This window comes from Mustela lutreola, chromosome 8, assembly GCF_030435805.1.
Source record: "Mustela lutreola isolate mMusLut2 chromosome 8, mMusLut2.pri, whole genome shotgun sequence".
Classification (NCBI taxonomy): domain Eukaryota; kingdom Metazoa; phylum Chordata; class Mammalia; order Carnivora; family Mustelidae; genus Mustela; species Mustela lutreola.
In genome coordinates this window covers 116,587,166-116,606,268 of record NC_081297.1, presented here as the reverse complement: position 1 = coordinate 116,606,268, position 19,103 = coordinate 116,587,166, and the positions used below count along the sequence as shown (strand labels likewise).

At 35.8% G+C, this 19,103-nt stretch overlaps 1 long non-coding RNA gene across 2 annotated transcripts in view; it reads right to left on the bottom strand.

Moving 5' to 3' along the window:
- Positions 1 to 18,070, bottom strand: part of LOC131839224 (uncharacterized) — a 97,951-nt gene extending 79,881 nt beyond the window's left edge. For both annotated transcript variants that reach the window (XR_009356869.1, XR_009356870.1), the window contains exons 1-2: positions 17,724 to 18,070; positions 12,673 to 12,730 (exon numbers count right to left, since the gene is read on the bottom strand). This is a non-coding gene — a long non-coding RNA (uncharacterized LOC131839224). The remainder of the gene's footprint in view (positions 1 to 12,672; positions 12,731 to 17,723) is intronic.
- Between the last annotated feature and the right edge of the window lie 1,033 nt (positions 18,071 to 19,103).

Here is a 19,103-nt window from a genome sequence, read left to right as displayed (position 1 = left end):
GAAGGGGAGGGAAAAACAAGCCCTCAAAGCAGAGATCCCTGAAGAAAATAAACTTCTGAGGTGGGGCAGCCCAGTGGCTGGGAAGGTGTTTATTCCAGATAGTTGTCTCTGAAAAGCTGAATGTGAGGCGCCACCGTACAGCCCGACAGGCCCGCTGTCCAGGTGCTTGCACGTCACAGAGTCCCAGGATATTAGGAAGGTCATACCAAGGGGACCTACGTACCCTTCGTGCTTTCCTCTAAGATTGCGTCTTACAGAATTAGAGTACAAACTCTGAACCAGGAAGTTGGCGTTGGAACAAAGTGTGTGGTTCTGTGCCATTTGACTGGAGTAAATGTGCGTAACCACCATTTTAGTCAGGATACAGAGCCGTGTGGACACGGTACAGATCTCCTTCCTGCTACACTTTCTAGTTCCTGCACTGCCCTCCCGCCCCAGTCCTTAACCCATGGCAATCGCTAAACTGTTTTCCATTTCTAGAATTTTGTCATTTCAAAAAATGCTGTGCATCTTGAAACAAAGTACACAATAGTTTCGGTTTTGTTGTTTTTGTTTTTCTCAGCATAAGGCGCTGGAGACCTATCCAAATGGTGTTTATCAGTCGTTTATTCCCTTTTATTACTGAGTAGTATTTCATGATATGGAGATATTATCGTTTGTTCAACCATTCACCTATGAAGGGATAATTTAGTTTTCCGGGTTTTGGTTATTTGCTGCTATGAACATTCATATACAAGTTTATGTGTAGATAAAAGTGTTTATTTCTCTGGGATAATGTCCAGAAGTACAACCTCTGGGTCATAGAGTAAATATTTATTTAGCTGTGTTTGTTTTCTTAATACACTGCCAAATTATTTTCCAGCAATTGATATTGTCGCAGTAACAAAATTTTTTAGCTGTTCTAATAGGTATATAGTGATTTCATATTATATTTGTATTTTATTTCTTTATAACTACAAAAGATGTTCCTGGGATTATTGATAGGAATTGGTGGGAATGAAAGCCCAGTCTCTTATGGTGTCTACTTGTACTACCTGAGGTTGGGAAGGGGATATTACTGCTCAGTAGGGTAAAAGTCCCCTCCCCGGGCTTCCTCTCTGATAATTCTGTGTGTAGAGTGGGGAATTGGGTCACCTCATGGCAAGGGTGGATAACTAGGATCTCTACTTGGTTTTTGCTGGCAAAATTAGGGGGAGGGCAGTTTTTCTGTGGTGTCTGGCTGGAATAGAGCAGTTATTGTCTAAAAGGTTTCTGTTTTGCTAATCTCCTTTCCTGGACCTTTGACTAGACAGAACAGATTTAGAGAACACAAAAGGTTTTTTAGGGTGCTTTTATTTTTTATCTGTTTAGGGTACTTTTGATTGGTGTTTTGGGGTTGCCAGTTTACTCCACGCCAAGTCTGAAATATATAAAGTAAAGTAAGCCCCTCCAAAAAAGATGCTCACCACTGTAGCATTCCTTGTATCATAATCCCATCAGCCTTCTCTCCACCTTTCAGAGTCTTTTTATGGTTGTTTCATATATGGTGTTCTTATCTTTTACTTGTACATAGTAAGATGAATAAGGAAGATACATCTATTCCATCTTCCTGGAAGCCACTGTCACAGTTTGTAATTTAATATTATCCTGCACTGTGCCCTGTACTATGCAAGGCAAGGAAAGTTTAGACTTTAAAGAAATTATCTTCCACTAGTGAAGGAACAAACCTAGACAGATTATTTCTAAATGGCATAAATTAGAAGATATAGATATAAATCCTTGCCAAGGAGAACTCAAAGGAAGGCTCCACCACTAAAACAAGAAATTTAGGGACGCCTGGGTGGCTCAGTGGGTTAAAGCCTCTGCCTTCGGCTCATGTCATGATCCCAGGGTCCTGGGTTTGAGTCCCTCATCGGGCTCTCTGCTCGGTGGGGAGCCTGCTTTCTCCTCTCTCTGTCTGCCTCTCTGCCTCCTTGTGATTTCTGTCTGTCAAATAAATAAATAAATCTTAAAAAAAATAAAAATAAAAATAAAACAAGAAATTTAGAGAAATTTCTTATAGGATACAATGCCTGAATTGAGTCTTAAAATATAAGCAAAAGTCACCAGATAAAGTAGAAAAAACAATACAATAAAGTAGAAAAGCCAAAATAGTACTTATATGAAAAACCATGATCTGGCATAATATATTTAAAGCTATTTCAGGATATGAGTATAAAGAAATACATAGAGACTAGACTTTGAAAGTCCTTGAATTCTGTCATAAAGATCATATATATATATATGTTTTTCGAAAAGCAAAGCTGAATCATTGAAATATTTCATAAAAATTTAGAATGGGCCAAATTGCTTTCAAATGGAATTATCTAGTTAGATAAAGCCAGATAAAGAATAAATTGAAAGGGGACAATATTAAAAGCAAGGTGAACAAGTATGAAATTACTGCAATATCTCAAGATACAGATAATAAGGGTCTTAAATATAGAAATGAATTAGGGGCTTTAAAGGGAGAATAAAAATATTCTGTAGGTAAACTTTTTCATATTATTAATCATTTCCCCGCCACTGCCATAAGGAAGTGTCTAAAATGTAAACCTCAGAAGAGAGGTTATGATTTTGAAGTCCTCAGTAATCTCAAAAAAATACAGTGAAGCACACACAGGGGGAATAGAACCCAGTAATCTTAGAGTGAAAGGGAGAGCTAGCTAGAACAGAGAATTATGAGAGTATAATAATATATCTGTCTTATGGGGGTAGAGACATTTCACAAGGCAATGCCTGTTACAGTTACAAAAGTAGTTTAGATGTTCAGTAGGAAACCTTAAATAGCATGGTTGTCTATTTTGGCAAAAAGATAATTATTGGTATTCCTCAAAAGCAGTGCCTTTCTGTGTTGTGTGTGCGTTGTAATGGGAACTACTTTGAAAAGTAAGAATAGAGTAGACAATGATTTTGACTTTATGAAAATTGATAAGGGAAACAAAGATTCTTATAGTTTAGGGATAACGATTAAAATTCACTTTTTTAAAAATTTTAGATCAAAGAAAATAGTCTTACTCACAGGCTGATATGAATAAATTAACTAAAACTGAGAAAAATAATGCTGAAGACGACTATGGGAAGAAGGCAGTGATGGACATTGGGAGGGTATGTGCTATGGTGAATACTGTGAATTGTGTAAGACTGATGATTCACAGACCTGTACCCTTGAAACAAACAATACATTATATGTTAATAAATAAAATACAAAAAATAAAATGAGTATATCATGATAGCATGGCTTCAAACACTGCTCCTCATAAGGCTTGTCACAGAGCAAACACATTTTAATTCCTTATTGACTAAATGGAAAGAGGTTTCAGCCCATGAAACTATAGGATAGAAACTGTTTTAGATCATAAGTATGTATGCGTGAGAGTTATGACCAGGGAGATAAGTGGTTCATACCTAGTTGCTTCAATTTCTAAGATTTCAGTGGAAATCCTATTTAACTGGTAGGAGTAGGAGGCTTGGTCTTGACGACAGTCTTGAGGAAAGGGCTTACATTTTATAAAAAGTGAGAGAGACTACGAGAAAAGAAAATATTAAGCAGGGGAGAAAATAATCTAAAAAACAGAAGGATGCCTTTGTGGCTCAGTTGGGTAAGTGGTTGCCTTCAGCTAGGGTCGTGATCCCAGGGTCTTGCGATTGAGTCCTGCATTTGGCTCCTTGCTCTGAAGAGAGCCTGCTTCTCCCTCTGCCTCTCCCTGCTGATCCCTTTGCTTGTGCTCTCTCTCTATCAAATAAATGAATAAAATCTTTAAAAAATTTTAAAAAGTAAAGATACATGACTCCGTGATTAAAAAAAAAAAAAAAGTGTTATTTAGCTATGATACAGAATCAGTTGAAACTGAGAAAGTATCAATTTGTAAATAAAGCATCCACAATATAGATTTGTCTTTCCTTTGTCTTATGCTTTAACTGACCAAGACAAAGTTTTTTGAATAAATTAGAACTGGGAATATTGGTTTTTGGAAAAAAAAAAAAAAACAGAAACTCTAGTTACTGTTTTTTTTTTTTTAATTCCCAATTTTCTCCTATGAAAAAGCATTTTAAAAAAATTGTTAGCACCTAACAACTATCAAAGTGTATTAATTATAGCCACTTAATATTTGGTGTGTAACGCATCATTAAATGAATGGGTGGGTTTCTAACCTTAATGAAATGGACATAAATATCTGTCTGGTACTAAAATGCAGGCCTTTCATCACGTTAATAGTTTCAAGTACAGAGTAAGCCTCCATTCCATCTATGTCATCCCTTCCTATTATTCTTCATTTTCCAAAGTTCAGTTATTTTCTTCAGGATGACAACTTGCTACTGTAATATTAAATTTAGCAGAAGAGGCAAATCTAAGAAGTAACCTCATTCATCATTCTGTCTTCTGATGAGATTACATCTAAAATAATTGTATTTATAAACACCTGCAGAAGAGAAGATTTCACAACTTCTAACAACAATTTAACCTTCTTTGCTGTCAGAAAATGTCTTCCTTAGGGGTGCCTGAGTGGGTCAGTTTGTCAAGGGGCTACCTTTTGCTCAGGTCATGACCCAGGGATCCTGAGATCAGCCCTGCTCAGCAGGGAGTCTGCTTTTCCCTCTCCCTCTGCATCTCCCCATCTCTCGTTCTCCTGTTCCTCTCTCACTTACTCACTCTCCTCTCAAATAAATAAATTAAATCTTAAAAAAATAATAATTTCTTCCTTAGATTTTCTTAAATGCTGCATGTTCAAAAGGGAGCCAGGTTTCTCTTGTTCCCTATTGATTTTAAGAGATCTGGCCACAATCGTCATATAAAAATCTTGAGTTTAGTATCAGTGATTCTTAATAACTGAATCATAAGTAGTATGTGAGCAATCCCTGACTAACACAGTAACCAAATGAATACATTTATGACATGATTTATGACTGTTGATGTGTAACCCAGATGAGCCACAAGAACATAACTGTCTTTAGCCCTAATAGTTTCCCTTGTTCTGAAGTTTGGCTTTATCTGAAATTAATATAGTTATTTTTGTTTTCTTCTGATTAGATTAGCATGGTGTATGTTTCTCCTTCTCTCAACCTGTATTTATATTTGGGTGTATTTCTCATAAACAACATATATATTTGGGTCTTGTTTTATGCACTCTGATAAATTCTTTCACTTGATTACATTTAAAGCAGTTATTCACACAGTCATTAGCCTCTGAGATTCCTCAGTTTTACCCCACCCCAGTATTAATATGCATGATCATCTGGATGAGCAGATTCAGAGGTCAAAGTTAGCTCTTTACAATCCTAGGGCTCACCCCCACCATGCATCCAGTCATTTTGCTTTTTAGCCCCTCAAACCCTAAGAAAGGGCTCAAACGTTAAAATCATTCTTTTTTTTTTTTTTTAATTTTATTTATTTATCAGAGAGAGAGAGGGGAAGAGAGAGAGCACAGGCAGACAGAATGGCAGGCAGAGGCAGAGGGAGAAGCAGGCTCCCTGCTGAGCAAAGAGCCCGATGTGGGACTCGATCCCAGGACGCTGGGATCATGACCTGAGCTGAAGGCAGCTGCTTTACCAACTGAGCCACCCAGGTGTCCCAAAAATCATTCTTTCCCTGTAGAAAATCTCCTCTCTTTCCCAAGTGTAAAGGTCACCTATACCTTGAAAATGTAAAGGCCCGTTAACTCTCTTATACATTGGGTTTGACTGGGACTTGGAGACCCAGCCAGACCCAATGTATGAGCATCGCATTCCAAGTCAGACGGGAGCCTTTTAAATAAAACAGTGAGAATAAGTCTTCAAAGTGTCTTTCCTCTAATTGAGGATTTGTGCCATTATCATATTACATTGTAAACATTGAAACATTGAACACAGCCAACTACACTGGGATCTACTGAGCATAACTTCATTGATGTGGCTACCCACCTCACACTGTATGCTTGTTTCTCAAGCTATTTGGCCGAAATAGGAAACTTAGAATTTCCCCTGCCTGGCCCCAAGCACAGACATCCCCTGCAACTGTGAATGACCTAACATACTTTTCAGTGGTTAGTTCTTTCTTCTGCTGTCTCTGAGTTAAACCTGACTACCATACTTGAACTTTTCAGCCAGTTTCTCTGCAGATATGGGTACACACACAATGTAATTTGGCAGTAAGTATGAACTTCTGCTTGCTTCATATATAGCTCCTAAATTATCTAACAAGCCAGGCAGCATACTTATAGTGCTGTATTAGTATTACCCTTCCATGCCCTTTGTGAAAAAATCATGTGCTTAGTTTCTAGAGCAGAAAAAAAAATGCTGTCCTTCGCAAATGCAGTATACTGATATGAAAGGACAAGGAAATACCAGCAAGAAAACAGGATATTTTGAAAATCAAAGGGATGTTTACTGCTGAGGGATATGGGAAGCTAAATGAAAGTCAGGTATGTACATACTGAAGAATGCTTTTAAATTTATCAACAAGGAGCAGTTGGTAACCCCAGAAGGGGCAGGCTCAATGTAGTAGTAGAGGCAGTGTAGACTGCAGTAGGCAGAGGAATAAATTTGCAATGAAGCAGTGCAGATATTAAGTTTAAGATTACATTCCATCTAAAAGTTTAGTTTGTTTGTTTGTTTGTTTTTAAGATTTTATTTGACAGGGAGAGACACAGAGAGAGGGAATACAAACGGGGGGAGAGGGAGGGAGAGAGAGAAGCAGGCTTCCTGCCGAGCAGGGAGCCAGATGCAGGGCTGGATCCCAGGACCCTGAGATCATGACCCAAGCCAAAGGCAGATACCTAATGACTGAGCCACCTAGGTGCCCCTAAAAGTTTGAATTTTATAAGGATCTTTTAAGGCACAGTATAAATAGCTTCTCTATCTTTTTTTTGTGTTTTCCTTTATTGTTGCTAGCCTTTAAAACTCTACTTTTTTTTTTTTTAAAGATTTTATTTTTATTTATTTATTTGACAGAGAGAGATCACAAGTAGACAGAGAGGCAGGCAGAGAGAGAGAGAGGGAAGCAGGCTCCCTGCTGAGCAGAGAGCCCGATGCGGGACTCGATCCCAGGACTCTGAGATCATGACCTGAGCCAAAGGCAGCGGCTTAACCCACTGAGCCACCCAGGTGCCCTAAAACTCTACTTTTTTATATTTGAATGAAACTTGGCTCACACTCTTTTTCACGATAAGCCCAAAACAAAATAGGAAAAAAAAAAATGAGTTGAAAAATGCCCTTTCATATGAATTGTAGTTACTGTGAAGTTTCAGGTATTCTTAAAAATCTCTTGTCCATCCTCTTTTCCTTTGGAACTCAATTCTTTTATCTCCTTTTTTGAGAGCATTGGATTTTTTTTTTTAAAAAGTAGTCTTCACATGCAGTGTGCAGCCCAATGCGGGATCGAACTCATGAACCTGAGATTAAGACCTGAGCTGAGATCAAGAGTCAGATGCTTAACCAGCTGAGCCCCCCGGCGCCCCAAGAGAATCAGACATTCTTAATATATTGACTTAATAACAATTTTATGGTTATATATACATAGAAGATTTCTCCCACAGTGTCTAAATGACTACTTTCTCTCTTTAGGTCTGATTAGTACCATTGGAAATGTGAAACAGATCTCATTACATTAAGGCTAAAAAATAAACACATTCATATCAGCTAGTTATAGAAGCATAAATAAGGGTTTTTGTTAAAATATTCAAAACTACATTCATTAATAAACTATCTTTGGATGATGAATATATTACTCATTTATTCATGGTGCAATCAGTGTCTGAAAGTTTGAATCATCACTTGTAGGGTCATCTGGAATTATTTCCTCTAAAAAGAGTCTGTTGGTATGGGATATAGATCATATCTCAATTATTATTCAAGTTGATTGACTAGCATTATTATTCAAATTGCTTTTACTAACAAAGGAGAAAGAAAAGAGAAAATGAAGAAAATGAAGAGTAAATTTCTAATTCCTACTGAGTTATATTAAATAAGCTATATATATACATGATATATATATATATATATATATTTATATAGTGTGTGTGTATGTATATATATATACCACACATATACACAGATGTAACAGTGTAATGTTAGTCATTAAACTGAAATTGCCAGTTACGAAATATATTTAGCAGAACTAAAAACAAGAATTAGATGAGCAGGATAACTGACTATCATAAGGATAAGGTTCATTAATTAAATAACAGATTTTTAGTTCTTTCTGCAGATTGAGGAATAGAGGCAATCAACCTCTATTCCATGAAATTTGCATGATTTTGAAGTAAAATCCAATCCTTAGAACAATTAAAATCTAATTTGCTTGGAGGCCGATTCTAAAGGCTATACAATAAGTTATCAAGTATAATGATGCAATTTTTTTTAAGACAGAGAGACAGCACATGAATGGAGGTGGGAAGAGAGAGGCAGAGGCAAAGAGGGAGAAGGAGAAGCAGGCTCCCCACCCAACAAGGAGCCCAAGGCTAGGCTGACCTCTGGAACCCAGTAATCATGACCTGAGCGGAAGGCAGCTGCTTAACTAACTGAGCTACCCAGGCTTGCGTGCATAGTCTTTCTGAGGTACATTATGGGGGTTTTAATATTATCAGGAATTCATTTATGATCACCCATTTACATGATCATTAAGGTAATTAATTTATTTAAATGCTTGAGACCATGAAATTCTCCAGTTACCTCATTATGTCTTCATTTCCTGCCCAGAGTTTCATCTTTAGGCACATATTCTTTGCCAAGTGAGGTGCTCGTTTTGTAAACATAGAACTAACTGTCCTTGTTGTTTTACTCACTGCCTTACACTAATTCTGCAAATGGCACAAGAGGGAATTTTTTGGACTGAAGTCATGTACTTCAAACATAAGCTTTAATAACATGCAAATAATATATATTTATTCCACTGTACTCTTTATTCAGAATCTTTTCAAGCAAAGCAAAGGGAGTAAGAATCAACATTTGCAATTTAAGAGGGTGAAATGCTTTAATTTAACATAAGAAATATAATAGACCAAATGTTGATTAGATTTTTAATTAGCAGATCAAAATAAAATATTGATATCTATATGATTATGAAGTTTAGGTTTGTTTGGTTGGTTTTCCCTTTCTTTTGTTTCAGTGATTTTCAGCCAAATAAAAGTGTGCTTTTTCTACAGTGCTCAGAACTCAACTTCACAATTATTTAAGGAGTTTGCTGGCTGATTTTTTTCTTTCTTTCTTTCTTTTTTTTTTTTTTTTTCATTAAAAGCCTGCAGCTCTATCAGTGATTGGACCAAAGGAAATTCTGTTTGTGGTTTGTTGTTGTCTTTTTTTTTCATTTTCCATGAGTTACCCGAGTATCTACAGTGCTCACCTTTCTACTTTCTGAGGATTCCATAACGTGAAAGAGTCATGGGAATCATTTGTGATGCCTGAACTAAAAAACCATATATGCACATGTATAAAATATCCATATGTTCAAGGATTCTGGTAGGTGACTAAAGAATTCGGAGGCAAATAATATGTATGTATTGCCATTGAGCTAAAACAAACAAACAAACAAACAAAAAAATAAACAGCAATAGTCTAAAGCTTTTTTTTTTTTTTTTTTTTTTTTTAATAATTGCACTGTATACTGTGAAGCTGCAACCAGGGTCCCTACTAACTTGAGAATTCTCCAAATGGACTGTTCCTAACCAGGTGGTATGGTCAGCGTTGCCATCCTATCTAGTCTTGCCTTCTTTATGTAAGTCAAAACCTGGTGTTACTAGTATAATTAAGAAAATATATATATTTTAACAAGTACAATTGAATTTTGAAAAGAAAAGATTATTTCTAATAGGAAGAAATGAAAAGGAATTGTATAGGTCATATTTGATCCAAATGCTGAAGAATTTACTAGATTTTGGTGGGTGAGGTTAGAGAAGGAACATTCCTCTTAAATGAGAGAATATTGGTTAAGAAATAGTGCAGCAAAATCTGGACCATCACCAGGAAATAACAGATAGGGCTTATCAAAATTATGTATATGGCCCAGGAAAGTGTATAGATGTAAAATAGATATTAATTGGCCTTAGATATTTTGCAAAGATTTGGATTTTATTTTGTAAGTAGTAGGAAGCCATGTTTTAGAAAAATGAACCTTCTCTAAGGCAGTAGTGACAGACATACAGACACTGAATTTTTTGCTAAGGTTGGATTCTACTTTGTATTCAAAGGAGATAAATATGACATATATATGAGAAATACTAGTCTGAAATTCTTTAACAAAATTCAATCAAATCATTCCATAACTCCTTTTCTTACTGTTAAGATGTTACATCCTTTGTATTGTATTCTTTAAAAAAAATATATATATATAGTTATGCCCTAATAATGGGTCTATGATTAAAGGAGCGAAACTGATACAAAGCGAAGATCAAGCAAAGCTTTATTTCGCGCCAAGCATCAAGAATCTAACCGAACGGGGCGCCTGGGTGGCTCAGTGGTTAAGCCGCTGCCTTCGGCTCAGGTCATGATCTCAGGGTCCTGGGATCGAGTCCCGCATCGGGCTCTCTGCTCAGCAGGGAGCCTGCTTCCTCCTCTCTCTCTCTCTCTGCCTGCCTCTCTGCCTACTTGTGATTTCTCTCTGTCAAATAAATAAATAAAATCTTAAAAAAAAAAAAAAAAAAAAGAATCTAACCGAACGTTCGGGACGCACCTCTTACAAGAGGGCAACACTTCTCTGTATCACAGACTAGCTTTTAAGGGCAAAGGCCATGCAGTCAGGCCTGGCCACGCACAGGTGGCCAATGAGATTGTAACACACACAGGAAACTCCACAGTGATGCTAGGTGACCAATTGAGTTACAATTTACCCTAGTAGACATTTGAACCAGCCTATTACACCTTGATTGAGACTAGCGCCAAAAAGGCTCCCAAAGGGCCAGGCCCATACTCCTTGGTAACCAGGGAGACAATATGCATCCCCCCCCCACCCACTGATCGATGTCTCCACCTGACCCACCTTTGTATCTGGGCTTTGTTACCTGAAGCTGGTTTCTGGGACTAGTCTCCAAGTAAATCCCCTAGAGGAAGGGGAGCAGGGACAGTTTCTAAATAGGTCCTTACATATATATATTTCTTCTTTGGCTCAAGTTGTTCCTAACACACTTCCTTTTATAAGAAGAAAAAAAAATGACTTCTTCAATAGTTGGGAAGAATTGTTCCAGTTTATACTAAGATCTAAACATGCAGGGCTCTAATTAAAAGTACAACTACTGGGGTACCTAGGTGGCTCAGTGGGTTAAAGCCTCTGCCTTCGACTCTGTTCATGATTCCAGGGTCCTGGGATTGAGTCCTGCATTGGGCGTTCTGCTCAGCAGGGAGCCTGCTTCCTCCTCTCTCTCTCTCTCTGCCTGCCTTTCTGCCTACTTGTTATCTCTATCTGTCAAATAAATAAATAAAATCTTAAAAAAAAAAAGTACGACTACTAAAACAATGCTTTACAAACAGTGTATAGTCAATAAGTACCTACCTATAAGCTAAATAAAGGCTTAAGGGCTGTATTTAATGTTCTTTATTTTTTCTATAGAGGGACTAGAAATGAGAGGGAAAGAAGAAAGCCAGACAAACTGATTATAGAAGGCAATCCAAATATATAACTTAAAAAAAACTTTTTTGATGTAGAATCAGAGTAGAGAAAATTAGGTCCTTTGCTTATAATAACATGTGAGTTAGAAAAAAGAAAAATATATATATTCTTAGCCCTCCAGAAACTTTGTTCTGGCTTATGTTAGCACACATTAAATTATATAGTCCCTCTTCTACAAAGAGAAAGATTTCCCAAATTAAATCACACATTGATATTTTAGCTTTCAATATAACTACATGGATTATTCTCATTTGTGATTAAGAAGACAACCTTAATATCCTCTGATCATTGGCGGTACACTCAGCTCTGTGCCATGCCCTGAATTGTAACAACACATGTACAGTGTTTGAGTTCTTCAAGCAACCAATCAGATACGTATCGTGAAGACTTTAGCTTTTCCTTGTTCTCAGTTCTGTCCTCAACTGCATCAGGCCCAGGAAAAATAACATGCCATAAAGAAACTAAATAGGATGCTCTGCCAAGAGAATTATATCTCTTATGTTGTTGTAATTCATGTGGCCACTGGAGGACATCAAATGGTATTTTACAGACTTGTTTAACTCATCTCTCATTCCATAGGTTAGAATAATATTACACTATCTTACAGCATCAGGCACATTATGAGTATTGTTATATAATAATATTTGCTAGACCACCAAAAATGAAAATACTTTTGACAATTTTAGCTATTGGAAGAAATCTATTTATATTCAAACAGCAATTTGTTGGCCTCATGTCAGAAATTGATGCCATAAAACAGGAGGGATTCTACTTCAAAAGAATACTGTGTTTTTATTATAAATTTTAAATACTTGGCAACAGTTATAAACAGGATCTTTAGGGATAGTTATTTAAATCCAAATATATAAGCCTAAGAAATGCTTATGAACAGTTATCTCCCAAATCTTTTTATAGACCAAACTTGAGCTATCAATCAAAGCATATTTCTTTTAAATTAAAAAAGTACATCTCTAGTAAACTCATAAATGCGAGGCTTTGCATCTATTGCTTCTGCCAAATCAAATGTTTTGGCTGGAGCAGCAATAGATTCTGCTGATAAGGACCTAATAAATTACCTGGTAAGGTGATCAGTCTCACAGCACATGACAGCCAAGTCACCCAGCTAGCTTCTCCCTTTTATGTAAAGGAAATACAAGGACAAAACTATTAAGTTCCATTTTCATTTCTATTTTTGTTGAAGCTGAACTATAATTAGTTTGTCTATTTCCTCTAGAGAATATTTACATGTAAGAAAGTATTTCTGTTGAGTGTAGGATAAATATTATAAGAGTTCGGTGATAAATTGTAGAAGTACATTCATTCAAGTAATAAAAACTGTGCTCTTTAATCTGATCATAAAATAATTAGTAATGTTTAAATGCTTATGCAGCACTGTAGTGTATAAATGATGATTTCAAAATCATTATGAAGCCAGTAAATTAATAATTTTATAGTGAGGAATGTTGTCACTTCAGGAGAGCAATGCATTTATTATTGAGGAGTATATTAATTTTTTTTAGTTCATCAAGTCAATAAAACATCTTAAGATAGAATAATTATTTTCTTGGAATGCCTGCCTTCAGACTATCTGTGCATATCATTTATTGTTATGATATATAACAGTGAATTCATGTTCAAAATATACAATCATAATAAATAGTGCTCAGCACAATTTAATAAAAAGCTATTACTCATTAAATAATCTCTATAGTGCTGCTAGCAAATATTAGGCAATGTTTCTGTGTGTGTGTGTGTGTGTGTGTGTGTGTGTGACATAGACACAGAGGATACATTAGAAATAGGAAATACACTTTTTCCCAATGGGTAGGAGAGATATCATATGTATATGTTATAAAAAGAAGTATTTTTGCTTTCAACCATGTTGAAGCTGGGTAGTTTGATATGGAATAGTATACTATAGGGTCTTTAGTACAGCACAGTAGAGTTGAATATGGTATAGAATAAGATGAGATAGGAAAGGATAAGATGGGATTTAACAGTATAGTATAATAATATGCCAGAGCAGAATATAAAGCAGAGCATTAAATTTAATTTCACAACTGCTGTATAAGCATGAAATCCAGAATACCATGGTTGTGTAATCCTGAGGAGATCACTTAACCATACTGAGCTTCAGTTTCCTCACCTGTAGAGTGAAGATTCAAATAGTTCCTATGTCATAGATAGATGTTTTGTAAAGAACAGATTAAATAATGTACATGACATGTTTAGCACACATATCACAGGCATACAATTGATTATGCTTTTTCCTATCATTTTTATTTTCATGTACTTGATTACATTCAGCTCATATGTTATAAAAAGAGATCCTTTGGGTGCCATATATGTTGAGGTATTTCCATTCTTTCAACTTCGGGGTGTTTATTGCTGTACAGATGTTTTTAGTCTGTACATATACAGTTCTGCCCAGGTTTTCCCATGTGGCTTCTGGGTTTATGTCACAATTAGTAAGGTTTTATTTACCTAATTTTATAAAAATTATCTTTTATATTCTCCTGTAACTATAAAATTTAAACCTTTAATATTTCATACATCTGAGATATATAAGTAATGTCAGATGGGTGTATAATTTATTTTTCCAAATCATGAGTCAATTGTTCCAATCCACTGAGGTTAATTTCTGTATCTTGGATCTGAATTATCATCTTTATAATTTACCAAATTTCTTTAAATAACAGATTATCTTCCTGAATTTCCTATTCTGTGTTGTTGATATCTTCTCTATAACCAAGTCACCGAAAATTCCTACCAATTCTCTTTCTACATATAGCTGGCATTCACCTTGATCTCCACTGTCCCTTCTAGTCTAAATTAAACTGGCTTTTAAACTGGCTAAAAACTAGCTTCCTAAATAGACTCCACTGTTGCCCTTCCTCATGTCTGTTTTCCACAAATCAGATCCTTTCCTTTTTCCTTCAGTGATGTACCATTAATCGTGAGAAGATTCAAATTCTTACGGGACCTGCAAGTTCCTAGAGTCTAACCCCAGGCTTCATCTTTGATTTCCTCTACCAATATTGCTCTCACCCACCAAAGTGGCCTTTTTTTTTTTTTTTAATGGGTTTTCAGGCAGGCCAATAACTTTTCATTTTCAGCCTCTTTTCCTTGACTGTTCTTTCACTGGTCGTTTTTTGTGCTATTTCCCAGTTCTATTTCTGTTTTCATTTCAGATGCCCTTCCCTACCTCATTCCTTGAAATCTAAATTAACATATGCCTTGTAGACAAACCCTATTAGCAGTTTTCTCCATAAATGTCAAAGACATTGGTTAATTTAAAAATGCAATTGTCCTGTCTTTGTAGCTGAATACTCCTGTCTTACAAATACTTTGTGTTCTCACTTAAGATACTAATTAAATATTTCTTATATATTATATACATTATATATATTTATATAACTAGGTATATAGTATATATTATATATTTAAGAATATATTTATACTATATAATATAAATATATAAATACATAATATAAATATATACTTACAGTATTTTCAAAGCTTATTTCCAGACTTATTTCTGCTTCAGTGAGAACCAATTTCCTTGATAGATTACACTCCTTTTTCTGAAAATTAATTTTCCTTAATTGTTATTTTCTCATAGTCAAAAAGTTGGCTTAGATTAAGGAATATTATATACAGAAAAGGGCTTCCTCAATATTGATTAAGGTTACTTTTTAAATTTCCACAGCAGAGCTCCCCAAAGCACTGTAGTTGATCCTAGAGGGGAACAGAAGGTATCTGCCCTGAATGAAGTGAGTGGGTAGGTACAGGTATCATCTAAGCTTTTTCAAGTATTAAGCTTAATCCTGGGGATGGTTAATTCTATATGTCAACTTGACTGGGCTAAAGGATACCCAAATAGCCCATGAAATGTTATTTCTGAGTGTGTCTCTGAAGGTGTTTCTGGAAGAGATTAGCAGTTGATTTGGTGGACTGAGTTAAGAGAACCACTCTCACCAATGTGGATGGCATTATCCAACCCACTGAGAGCTTGAATGAAATAAAAAGACAAAGGAAGGGCAAGTTTTCTCTCTCTCTTTTCCTGCGCTGGGTCATCCATCTTCTCCTGACAACGGAGCCCCTGGCCTAGTCTTTGGACTCCAACACTAGTTCCCCTGTTTCCCAGAACTTCAGTTGCAACTGAAGTATGCTACCAACTTTCCTGGATTTCCAGAACACACATCACACATTATGGGACTCCTCAGCCTCCATAACCATGTGAGCCAATTTTTGGTATCTCTCCATATATTTGCATTATCGGTTCTGTTTCTCTGGAGAACTCTAATATAATTCTCCCTCAAGGTGGAAGACTTAGACATTTTAGCTAAGTTTCCATTGTGTTGTTTTTTAGAAAAAATAATCTGAAGGCATATGGCTGTGCAAATTGTTCCATTTTCAAAATTCTGATGCAGTTCTGAATGTCTTTCAATGCACCACCCAACGTTATTTGGATTATGAAGATTGCCTGCACTTAGAAAGGTAGTTAAAATTTGGGAATAGGAGATTCATCTATAGAGTTAAAGTGTTTGCTTTTTAATTTTATCTCTGTTAGTTTAAATTAGCTCTAGCTTTCGTCCTTTCTTATTCCTCACATATTTCTAAATGATAACTTATTACTTTATGAATTAAAAAATCCATAGCATTTCTTCTTTAAAGCTGTGACTTGGAAGAATTTAAATAAATGAAGAAAAAGCTCACAATAGTTAAATAGAAAAAAAATGGTTGCACTAAGTATGTAAATAAGTAGTTTCAGTAAGATTCTAGTTGTTGGGAATATTTGTGGGTACAGGTATAAATCTACCTGGAAGAGGAAATTAGCAATGGTTATATCTATGAAATGGAATTTTAGATATTGATAATGTGTTCTTTGTACATTTTCATATGTCCCTAAGTGTCATTAATTAATGTCTTTCGTCTGTAAAAATCTAAAAAAAAATACTATTATTAAAATTTTAAAACTAATTAGCAGTGTGTGGGTGGCTCAGTCGGTTGAGCACCGACTCTTGGTTTCAGCTCAGGTTGTGATCTCATGGATCATGGGACAGAGCCCCGTGTTGGGCTCTTTGCTTTGCAAGGACTCTGCTTGAGATTCTCTGCCCCTGTCTCTCCCTTCCCTCCACTCACACGTGCTCTTGCACTCTCTAAAATCAATAAATAGGCTTATAAAATTGATCTCAGTTTTTAAAACTGATCTCTAGGATTTTATTTTTGTTTTTATAACAATGATTTATTTCTGATATTTTAATATGTATCCTGTAATTTTAGTAAGTATCATGCAATGCATTTCACAGTGACTTAGAGAAACCAACCGTGGAATGTGTCCAAACATCAATAATATTTTCTTATATAGGAGGTGATAAAATTTTAATGGTGGATTAGTGAAAGGCTTAAATAAGGTGAGAAACATTATTGAGGGAGTTTTGTGAGATTTTCTACTTAGTTAGGTATCTCATATATACTTATACAAATATAATTGATTTATAAATAAAATTGATTCATATTATATATATGTTTGGTATATACATAAATATTGTAAGTGAGACAAAATAATGGTTTCTGTGGAGATATAAAAAATTTTAAGGGCGCCTGGGTGGCTCAGTGGGTTAAGCCTCTGCCTTCGGCTCAGGTCATGATCCCAGAGTCCTGGGATCGAGTCCCGCATCAGGCTCTCTGCTCAGCAGGGAACCTGCTTCCCTATCTCTCTCTCTCTCTCTCTCTGGCTGCCTCTCCATCTACTTGTGATTTCTCCCTGTCAAATTAATAAATAAAATCTTTAGCATGTGGACTCTTAGAGCTGGAAAAGATTTTAAATATTAAAAAAAAAAATTTTAAAGCACAGATGCCACCTTTGAAATAAAGTGCACATTTTCTTTTTCTGGCCCCAGGAAAGAAACTGTTCTGCATTTCCATGGGGAGGCATGCATGGGCCATCATGATTTCTAGGTAGTCCATGTATACCAGATAGACTTCCCATAAGGGGAAAAAAAAATACATGGAAAGATGTAGGGTTAAGATTTGAGGTAAAATCTCTTTAATAAGTGTCAGGACTGGGACAGGACCACTCCACCCTATTAGATAGTGCTTGTAGATGAATGAGGAAACTTACCTGAAATGAGAATAGAGATGCCTGCTCACTAAGGACACAAAAGAAGAATATCTTCTAGCACATGATGTCTGATGACACTCAAATATCTCCTGACCAGGGGATAAGATGAGTTTCTTGACTTAGGAAGACGGAAGACAATAAGAGAGCAGTAGAGTCTCTTAAGTGGAAGAGTGCCTCAGTCACTTCAGTGAGAGCTGTCCCAGCAATGACATGAGGACTGCAGTGGAAGATTGGCAGTGACAGGAGGAGCAATACCTCTGTGACAATGAAAGAAGAGCGACATGCCAACAGCAATGTCAAGCGTGAGCCATGAGGCAGAACTTGTAACAGCTGGCAAAAGCCTAGAGGCGAATAGATGTAGATGAACACCAAGGACGTCAGTTAATTTAACTGCTGTCAGGGCAAGATTCTTTTTTTTTTTTAAGCTTCTTACAGAGGCAGGAAAAAAATAAATTTGAGATTTGAGATAACTAATTTGAAACGACATAGGTTTAAAATAAAAGAGTATTATTATTATTGCCACCAAAATGAATATTTCCTGTACCCAAGGATTCCAATCAAGGGTTACTAAGATGATAGGGAGTGGGATATAGAGATGGGAATGTGGTTAGGGGAAACTTTCTAATGTTCAAACTAGGCCATTATTATATTTGGTTAATTCAATACCGTGTGTTGTAGAATTTCTCAGTAAGTTTTAACATAGCCTAATTTTCCTTAGCAGTGTGTAACACAATAGAAGAAAGAAGAGGTCAATTTCCCTTTATTTCTTGCAAGAAGGAAAGGTTTAGCTTTACATGAGAAAAATGTAGGGTTACTTTGCACCAAGTAGAGAGTTAAGAGTTTTGTTCTTCTAAAACTATGATCTGGGAGGCAAACAGTTGGGTTGTGCCAAATAGGACTGCCTCATACTAGCTGAGGGTTCTATACCATGAGAAATAGAGAGGAGCTCAGATCTTAGGAAGAGAAATAGTAACCTCAGGGTTTGACTCTAGTGGTAGAGACCAAGACTCAGCAAATCATTAACTGATTATTTTCTGATACTGGTACAAATAGCATCACAGACTTTGGAATGTCATTAAGGGTAACGAGACAGATGGAGATTTTGTAGGTCATGAAGCTTATACAAATTACAAGAGGGAAATGTTTAAAGAAAAATAGAAAACTATGAATACAGTACTATACATGTTTATTTAAATAAAAAACAAACCCCAGTGTTATAAATTTTTAAATAACTGACAAATATGATGATAATTATTCAGAATAATAAAATAATGTTTTTAAAACTATCCTGCCATATTTCTAATATATTTTTGGTCTTCATTTTTGTCTATATATTCTATAGTGTTTGCCTCATATGAAAACTATATTACAGTTTGTTTT